Raw genomic sequence first — 11,267 nt, forward strand, 5'->3', positions numbered from 1 at the left:
GAATCGTGAATGAATACAAGACTTTAGTTAAAACTTGTCATATTCATATCCAAAAATACACATAATTAAAATGAATGCACACACTTGTTGTTAGTGTTGCAACGCTCAGGAATGGCATGCTTTGGGTGTTGCAACACAGGTATAAGATGTTTTGAGTGTTGCAAATTTGCATAAGGAATCCTGAGTCTTGCAACATTGAGATAAGAAGTTATCAGTGTTGGAACACAAGAAGGAGGTGTTGCAAAACTGAACTTGTTGTGAGTTTTGGAACTACAAATAACATACCCAGGGTTGCAACACATAAATAACATAATGTGAAGGTTTCAACATGTTATTACTGTGTTACAAAGTTTCAAAACATACAACACATTCCGCATAGGTTGAAACACAGCACTTTATTTCTGTGCTGTAACACAGAAAAGTTATTGTTTTGTAACACGACTCATAACACGTCATTGCTGTGTTGTGGCACTCACATCAGGGTATTACAGTGTTGCAATTATGCAACTCTCATCGTGCAATTTCTTTGTTGCAACAGTCACGTTAGGACTGTGTTGCAACACTCACGTTAGGACCGTGTTGCAACACTCACGTTAGGACCGTGATGCAACAGTCACGTTAGGACTGTGTTGCAACACTCACGTTAGGACCGTGTTGCAACACTCACGTTAGGACCGTGTTGCAACACTCACGTTAGGACCGTGATGCAACAGTCACGTTAGGACCGTGATGCAACACTCACGTTAGGACCGTGATGCAACACTCACGTTAGGACCGTGATGCAACAGTCACGTTAGGACCGTGATGCAACAGTCACGTTAGGACCGTGATGCAACAGTCACGTTAGGACCGTGATGCAACAGTCACGTTAGGACCGTGATGCAACACTCACGTTAGGACCGTGATGCAACACTCATGTCAGGACCGTGATGCAACACTCACGTTAGGACTGTGATGCAACACTCACGTTAGGACCGTGATGCAACACTCATGTCAGGACCGTGATGCAACACTCACGTCAGGACCGTGATGCAACACTCACGTTAGGACCGTGATGCAACAGTCACGTTAGGACCGTGATGCAACACTCATGTCAGGACCGTGATGCAACACTCACGTTAGGACCGTGATGCAACAGTCACGTTAGGACCGTGATGCAACACTCATGTCAGGACCGTGATGCAACACTCACATTAGGACCGTGATGCAACAGTCACGTTAGGACCGTGATGCAACACTCACGTTAGGACCGTGATGCAACACTCACGTTAGGACCGTGATGCAACACTCACGTTAGGACCGTGATGCAACACTCACGTTAGGACCGTGATGCAACAGTCACGTTAGGACCGTGATGCAACACTCATGTCAGGACCGTGGTGCAACACTCACGTTAGGACCGTGATGCAACAGTCACGTTAGGACCGTGATGCAACACTCATGTCAGGACCGTGATGCAACACTCACGTTAGGACCGTGATGCAACAGTCACGTTAGGACCGTGATGCAACACTCACGTTAGGACCGTGATGCAACACTCACGTTAGGACCGTGATGCAACACTCACGTTAGGACCGTGATGCAACAGCCACGTTAGGACCGTGATGCAACACTCACGTTAGGACCGTGATGCAACACTCACGTTAGGACCGTGATGCAACACTCACGTTAGGACCGTGATGCAACACTCAAAACTCACATTCCCATCAAGTGTTTAACGTTGTTCTTGCCAGATATTAATGTTTTATTGCTAATAAGTAAATTTTATAAAAGTCAGCTATTTAATAAATCAACAAAAGATAATAGAAATAATAACTAACAAGTGATTAAATAGATGAATAAAAATAATGGAATAAATAAAAAAGTGGCTGAAGAAACAAATTATATTAGATTAAAACAGCTAATAAAGGTGATTAACTAGTGAAATATAGGTGATTAAATTTCTAGAAACGGGTAATTACATTGGTAAACGTTGCTTTAAAAAAATAGATAAAATTATATAAATATATATATTTAGTTACAGTAATTGACAAATTATACGTAATTGAACATTTAAAATGTGATTTAATAGATGTAAATTGCGACTGAATAATAAAAAATGAACTATTATTGACCAGACCACACACTAGAAGGTGAAGGGACGACGACGTTTCGGTCCGTCCTGGACCATTCTCAGGTCGACTGTGATGAGGAAGTAGATGCAGGCAATAAATAGGATAGAGAGAGGTGAGGAACAAAGTGTAGTTGAGGAGATAGTAGTAGGAACTGCAGAGGGACTATTGGCCCATACGAGGCAGCTTCTATTATAACCACCGAATGAGAAGGAGATAGTAATAGGAATAAGAAGAGGATAGTAGGGGAACGTAAAGAAAATAAAGAACAGAAAAGAGAGAAGAGAGAAAGAAAAGGAAAGAGAAAGAAAGATAAATGGAAGGGTAAGCTATGTTAGGTCACGTTTGTTAGAAAGATTAGAGCATTTGAGTATATACTGTGAAAGGGAAGAGTCCACAGCAACAAAGCCAGGACTCAAGTTCATGTTGGGTACATTGTGTATTAGAGCCGATTCAACAAGACGGCGTCTATGTAGAGTAGAAACAGGAAAGATTATTTTGGAGGAAGATCAATCAATAGGATGATTGGAATCCCTCACATGACAGAAGAGAGCATTGTTAGTGTCTGCAGACTTAACACTTCTCTTGTGTTCTTTAAGTCTGTCAATCAGTGTACGACCAGTTTCACCAAAGTATTGGAGAGAACAAAATGAACAGGAAATAGAATAGACACCAGCAGCATTAGAAGCAGGAGGAGCAATATGAACTGGCTTGCTACGAAGTCTGTTAGTTTGTCGAAAGGCGAGCTTTATGTCAAGCGGACGAAAGGTATTGGTAAAAGTTTTGAGTTCAGATATGAAGGGAAGGCATAGTACAGTGCTACTAGTGTTGGAAGCAGGTTTAGGATGAAAGAAATTGCGTTTAGCTTGAGAGTTGGCAGAGTTGATGAAATGCAAAGGATAACCAAGGCGAGAGAATGATTTGTAGATAAAGGCAATTTCAGAATCAAGAAACTGAGGGTCGCTGAGGCGTAGAGCGCGGAGGAAGAGAGAGACGAGGACACTTTTCTTACCAGAAGGAGGATGGTAGGAAAAGAAGTGAATGTACATGCCACTATGCATGGGTTTACGGTAGACAGAGAAAGAGAACCCAGACACAGAGCTGTGAACATGAACATCAAGAAAAGGAAGGAGGGAATTAGATTCCCACTCAACTTTGAAATGGATAGGAGCCAGATTGTTAAGAGAGGAGAATAAAGGCTGGAAAAGACTAAGGTCATGAGGCCATAGAGCAAAAATGTCATCAACATAGCGAAGCCAGAAAGAGGGACGAGTATCAATAGAAGGAACTATTATTACCTAAATCTAAAAAAAAAAGATGCAAAGAGAGAGTTCGAACTGGGGACAAAGAAATAATAATATGCGATTGAATAATTTCTAAAGTCGATTAATTAGAAAAATATACATGATTAAATATCTCGAAAAAGATGATTGGATTCATAAATAAATGATGACTAAACAAATAAAGATAATGTGATAAAAGAGAAAAACCTTTCATAAATTGAAAATATAACATGATTGATCATATAATATTTGATTAAATATATGAAAAAATAGTCTTAAATTTACACTAAAATATTTTGTGGCCAATATATTGAAAAAAAGGAAGCAATGCCAATCATCAAAGTGTTCGAACTGGTGACCACGTGAACACCCGGTCCGACCTTCCAGTCTGACCACGACTCTTCCTGCTTAATGAAGAACTCATTAGTCATACATTCATCCACTTCATAATACATCATCAATTGACATTTGAGGAATGAGAAGAACAAAATCAGTAAGGTTAAAACATCTCCTTGAGGAAGCGAGGTAAGGTAAGGTAATTATGAGGTTAAAGTTCTAGGCCAGTATAATTATATAACACCTGGAAGGGATGTTAAGATCAGCTGGGAAATATAAGGACGAAGTGAAGGAATGGAAAGCTACCACTTGGACCATCGAGGATCGAACGCGGACTCTGCAAAAAGGGAGAGGAGTAACGGTGCCCAATAAATGGGATCATTGTGGATATTATATATATATAATATATATATATATATATATATATATATATATATATATATATATATATATATATATATATATATATATATATATATATATATATATATACTGATCTAGTAATGATTATATAGCACGTGGAAGAGATATTAGGATGCGCTGGGATATATAAGGATTGATTGAAGGAACGATGCCCAACCACTTCGACCATTGGGTGATAAAACTAAAATTTATTTTGTAAGCAGCATAGATCTAAATAAATTTAAGCACATTAAAGTGTATAAAGTTCTCACCAATTCTTTAAGGTATATCAACGCGGTTTTGAACGTTGCATTTATATAATAAATTGATAATTTTTGGAATATGTTGTTTATAGTCAAGATTGTCATCCCATATGTGTTCACCTAGTGTGTTCACATCTAGTGTTCACCTCGACGTGTTCACCTAGACTTCCATGTGTTCACCTGGTGTTTACACTAATAATCAGTGTTTCATCTTTAAAGCTAAAATAATACTGAGACTTGAAGTTGATTTGATACATTTCATTTTTTTTATGATAGCATAGTAGAAATTCCATCTTTATTATTTGTGTTTTTAGTGATGAAAGAATGTGAGAAAAAAACGAATATCAGTGTTTTTGCTGTATAGATTAGATTCTAATTTTCCTTTTAGTTGGCTTCAAGTGTTGAAAGCCACAAACAACAGATGTTTTAAATATGATTTTATAACATGTATAAGTTTATGTTTCAAATATTATTCTCTAAGCAAGTTTAATTTTATTATGTTATTTATCTACATTTCAGACTTCAGTGAAGAGATTCTTTATGACATTCCAATTACGAGTTCTCATTATTCAATATTATAGTAAATAAAAGTATATTCCTTTCATGTACATAATAGATAGAAGTATATTCCTTTTATGAATGTAGTGAAAATATATGCACATTCATGTTAGTATGTTAAGGCATTCAGTTTTGTTTGACCTTATTTCTTTATTATTGATTCAATAGAGAAAATAACCTGAATGCTAACCTTGCTGTAAAAAAAAATCTACATATATAGAGAAATAAAAATACACAAATATAAAATGAATGCATACACACATGTTGTGAGTGTTGCAACACATAATATCGTGTTGTGAGTGTTGCAACACATAATATCGTGTTGTGAGTGTTGCAACACATAATATCGTGTTGTGAGTGTTGCAACACATAATATCGTGTTGTGAGTGTTGCAACACATAATATCGTGTTGTGAGTGTTGCAACACATAATATCGTGTTGTGAGTGTTGCAACACATAATATCGTGTTGTGAGTGTTGCAACACATAATATCGTGTTGTGAGTGTTGCAACACATAATATCGTGTTGTGAGTGTTGCAACACATAATATCGTGTTGTGAGTGTTGCAACACATAATATCGTGTTGTGAGTGTTGCAACACATAATATCGTGTTGTGAGTGTTGCAACACATAATATCGTGTTGTGAGTGTTGCAACACATAATATCGTGTTGTGAGTGTTGCAACACATAATATCGTGTTGTGAGTGTTGCAACACATAATATCGTGTTGTGAGTGTTGCAACATATAAATATGTGAGTGTTGCAAAACTGTACTATGATGTTGCTGAGCAAGTGCGGCAACACAAATTGCGTTTTATGAGTGTTACAACGCAGAAATTAAAATTTGCAATTGTTGGAACACAGGAATGAGGTGTTGCTAGATGAGCGTTGCAGCACCTTTATAACGTGTTGTGGTTGTTGTAACACATGAATGTTTTGTATTTAAAAACTCCCAAATATGTTGTGTAGCGAAACACACACGACACATTATTCTTGTGTTTCAACACTCACAACACGTTATTTATTTGTTCAAACACTTACATGGTATTCATGTGTTGCAAATTTTCAACTCTCACAACAAGTTTTTATGTGATGTAACTCTCACAACTATTATTTTCCTGAAGTTTTTAACGTTGAATCATTTCACGATATAAATATTACATTGCTAACATGTAAATAAAAAAACGATATTGATTATATAGATCAATAAAAGATTAATTAAATACATAACTAAAAACTTCCTAAATAGATGAACAGAAAGCGATTACACAAAATGCAATTAAATAAAAAAATCATACGGGATTGAATAATTAATAAAGGCGATTAATTAAACAGATAAATATACATGATTAAATATTTAAAATATGTTGATTGGTTTTCTAAATAATGGTTGAACAAATAAATATAATGTGATAAAAAGAGAAAATATAAAACTTGCTGGAATGTATAAATAAACGTGATTGAATATTTAAAATTTTATTAAATAGACGTAAAATAGTATTGGATTAAATTATGGAAGGGAGTACCACCTCTGGCTGGAAGAAGGGGAACCCATAGCCTCTGAGGAAACCACACATAACGCATTGGAGGGAATGTTCAGGTCCCCTTAAATACAGTTTCTGTGTGCTTTTCTCCTACCATCCCATTCCTTTTGTGTTTTTTTGTGCTTTATTATGTGTTTAAAGGTTACAAGACATACATTGGTCAATACAAAAAATGCTTAAAGGTTATGGATCTCTTGAAGCTCCTCCACTTCCGGACAGGAACCGAGGATGCAGCAGGCATTTCCTCTCTGGATCGCCACACTGAGGCGCTGAAACAAAACACTGGAAGCCCTTGGGTCTCTGGTGACGTCGATGAGCTTGGAGCCCAATTCCTTGAGAAATCCCAAGGCACTCTTACCCCAGGGGCCATGCGCCTCAGACGCTATGAGAACAAAGGTGTATTGACCTTCCAGTCGCCTGTACTTGAGTGATTTTGCTGTTTCCCTGTGGTTGGCCGCCCCACCTGCTTGATCAGCTCCGAAGTGTACATAGGTTTCAGCCAGGGTGGATACACATGTGTAGTCCCACACCAAAAGTTTACCCGTTTTCCAAGGGAATAAAGTGATACCATCAGGGAGAAGTGCGGGGTCATTCGGGTGTTGGTCCCCTAGGATGCGAGGTTCTCTCTCCGCTGTGTACCGAGCAGAGACAAGGCTTCTCCTGATGATGTCATTAACCTCGTTGTGTCTTGCATGCCAGCCCTTTGTGCTTCCACAATGCAACCCATGCAGTCCATATTGGTCTGCTTCCACCCTGTTGCAAATACACTTGTATTCAGTGTGAATTGGGGCACCAAGGCGGAGGGCCACTGCTACACGTAGGGATTCTGAATCCAGGCGCGTGCCCATTGCCGACATGGGGTTTGCCAGGAGGAAGTCTCCTGCATGGGGGCTTGCACTTCTCTGAGGCGGCCTTACTCCTTGTGTGATGTTGTGGCGCTGAGCATGGCATCAGCTACTTTTTCCACTAGCGGGTGATCCCAGCAGGACTGTTTGGGTTATTTGTTGGCTTTATAATGGGTGCTGGGGCTGCAAGAGCATTCCACTGATTTGAGTATTCAGTGAAAGCAGGATCTTGTATTCCTGCTGAATCCCTCAGGGTTTCAGGTAGGATATCTCTGACGAGGTCGTGCGATGCATGGGAGGAGGAAAGGAAGGCTGGTAGAAAAAAAAATTAAAACTAAAGTATTTTGTGGACAATATGGAAAAAAGGGAAGCTCTCAATATACAGAGCTCGAACTGGTGACCGCGTGAAGACCGGGTCCGACCTCCTAGTCTGACCACGATGCTTCCTGCTTAATGAAGAACTTAGCACTTATACATACCTCCACATCATCAAACATCAAGTGACATATGAGGCATGATGAGAGAGAGAATCAGTAGGCTAAGAAATCTCTGTGAGGAAGCGAGGTAAGGTAAGGTAATAATGAGGTGAAAGTATTGCTTGTGGGGGATTTTCCCAGCAGGAATTTGTTAAATTTATTTCATTTAATTTAGTGGACTGTATTAGAGAAGTGGACAGTATTCAAATTATAACTTCTGCTGGGTGTTACCCTCTACACTTAATGGAGGGGGGAGGGGTGATATTTATACGTAACCATTATCAACAAATTTATTGAATAATGATAGGCTTCTAAAACTAATAATTGTTAGTCCACTGATAATTATGCTAACTGTGACAAGAGTCTGGAATAGAGCAGTAAATATTCTGGCAGTTCTTGTGCCAACCGCACATTAATAAATAAATGAAAGCTAAGAAAAAACTGCTTGATACCTCTACTGTGTGAGAGCTGCGGGTCAAAATCAAAGAGAATAACAACTTCAAACATTTAATGTAACAAAAAATGACTTTAATATTTTAACCAAAATGATAAGTAATAATTAATGAAAACAAAACCCCTTAAGCACTTGGCTTATACAAAGTCAAAAAGAAAATATATACATGTGAAATTTACGTTAATAATAAAGGTGAAGGCAATACTTTATATAAAATTATGTGTGCGTCTACCATCACCCGGGGGGTGAGAGTAGATGTTACAGCTGAGAGCACTGGAAGGGTAGTATGTTGAGCTGGATGCTGGCAAGCCCTTAAATACGGAGCATGATGTCGTAGTTGGCGCGAATTTTGTAGGTATAACGATCAGCCGGCAGTTAAACGATCGTTAGCCGGTGGCGTCTAGTCCCCCGCAGAGACAGGAGGTGCAGGTATCACGGGTCGAGGGGGAGGAGGTGTGTCTAGACAATAATACTTGTGGGCACGTATTGTTGTTGTCGTTAATGTTGAAGCATACAGATACGTTGGTGAATAGGTGGTAAAGGGGAACAGGCAGGAACATGCGGTACAGGAACAGGAAGGATCTACCACTAGGCAGGAGATTACCGTAACATAATAAAATTAAAACACAGCTTAGCTGTAAGGAGAGTTCAGTTGATTCTGCAATCATACACCCGTCCAGAACATGGGAGCCACGTCAAAGATTCTCGAATGATATAGCGCCAACACAAATATGGGTTGGAATGATTCGTGGCAGTTGTTGGATGGAATTCTGAAGATCCTGTGGCATTAATCGCAGGAAATATCTTGTATGCACGTGTTAAGAGCGAGAGCTGGTGCGTGTTCACGTCTCGGAGGTTAGATGCAAGCTGGCGTGGCGTTCAGGCGCCCGCCTCATTCCCCCTCACTCCCGCACTGGACGCGTCCTGTTATGGTGAGTCAAATTTTATTTAGGGAGAAAGATACTTATTTTTGCAGGTGTTTAATTAAATTCAATCTTATTTAATACTTTTATGGTAATTTTAACTTGTAGACTGGGAGAGTTATGTTGGCAATTATTTTTTTTTGGATACGTAGGCCCGTTCTTTCTGACACAATATTCTCCCATTGTTTCCAGGGAACTTCTAGGAATATATTCTTCAAAAAGTTAATAATGTTAGTAGTTACCTGACATAACCATTTTAATTAGGTATGTCAAGGGTTAGTAAGTGATGTCGGAACATTAGTGAGTCCGGGACACTGCGATGCCTCGATAATAGTCTTTTGGTCACTTAAACGTTTCCCTCAACTTTGATGTAAGTTATCTGTCCATGTGCGTGTGTACTATCCTAACAGTCTTCACCTTGTTGTGTTAACAGAATCAAGAAATTGCTTGCTAGCCGATACCATTCCTGGTGCCTTCTCGTCATCTCACCTATGTTTAGGTCTTTTAGATGTTTTTGGTTAGATTATGTTTAGATGTTTATATCACCATCTACCTGAGAACGCTCGATAATGAAGCTACTGTGTAGTTTACTGGCTCCTGTGTCCTTTCCTTCTGGTACATTGGCACACATTGGCTGTCTTCCATTTCTTTGGCAACTCCCTCTTTTTCAGTGATGAGTCGAAGAGTTAATGGGAGGCTCAATTCCACAGCTACATCTTTCAGTCTTCTGAAATTTGTTGTTTACAGTGTGTTTGTTGGTGAGTGTTTATGAGTCATATGTTGTTTACAGTAACGTGGGTGAGTTCATAATTCTTACATTGGTTACATAAGGCGGTGGATGAGTGCTTATGGCTCGAATGTTATAGAAACAACATGTTTTCTTAAAAAGAACGTCGCTTTTGGCCGTTTGAAAGTATGGCCGAATATAGACGTAATTTGAAAATGAAAATAAATTTGGGATTTTTTTTCTCAACAACAGTAAGTTAAGGGTCCTCTGATAGGTTAGGTGGGCCGGAAATTCTCATAAAGTTTCAAAACGTTATGAATAACGTTAATGGAAAGTTGCCTCTTCTAACCTTACCGCGTAAGCCAGACGACTCAAACAGAAAACGGAACAGTACGTCACTTTTGTGAGTCGATTTCATTTCAAACTACATCCAAATTTGGCCATAGCGCGCATGCAAGCCAAAAGTGACGTTACTTTTAAGAGGACGGGTTGATAGAAAAGCTAGATACAATGTGTTTTACAACTTCATTTAGGTTGTTAAAACTCATTGAAATATCCCATTTAAATTATGTGAGGAATTAGAACACCAGCAAGCTTAAAAGTGTGTAGGAGTGTGCACACCGCCATTTGTAGCTCCTCACTGAGTGCACAGGTAGCGTACGCCAAGGCTAGTTTCGTTATTATGAAACGTAGGTATGCTTTATCGGGTATCTGGAGACAGCGCATGTCACCAGCTGTCATTTAACACCACGATGGTCGTCGTGGCGTTTACAGTAAGGAAGATACAGCCGGTGTAACGTATATTACAGTAGAAACTCTAAGGATGCAATATCTAGAAATAGAGTCAGAGGGAACTTTTCAGACGAGGAGTCACAATAACGTGGCTGAAAAATGTTGAGCAAACCACACACTAGAAAGTGAAGAGACGACGACGTTTCGGTCCGCCCTGGACCATTGTCAAGTCGATTGTGATGAGAGTTGTTGTTGTTATAGATTCAGCTACTCGGAACTAGTTCCAAGTAGCACGGGCTATGGTGAGCCCCTAACTTACCTGGCACATGAGCGGGGCAAGTAGCACGGGCTATGGTGAGCCCGTAGTGGACTTACCTGGCACAGGAGTTGTGCTGAGTCTGTGTGTGTGATGAGAGGAATTGATTGTTTGATAAAGATTAAGCCACCCAAGAGGTGGCACGGGCATGAATAGCCCGCAATGCAAATGAGAGGAAGATTGATTGATTGATGAAGATTAAGCCACCCAAAAGGTGGCACGGGCATGAATAGCCCGTAAGTGGTGGCCTTTTTAAGCCATTACCAGTATCAAGAGCTGATACTGGAGATCTGTGG

The sequence above is a fragment of the Procambarus clarkii genome, chromosome 7 (assembly GCF_040958095.1).
Source record: "Procambarus clarkii isolate CNS0578487 chromosome 7, FALCON_Pclarkii_2.0, whole genome shotgun sequence".
Taxonomy (NCBI): Eukaryota; Metazoa; Arthropoda; class Malacostraca; order Decapoda; family Cambaridae; genus Procambarus; species Procambarus clarkii.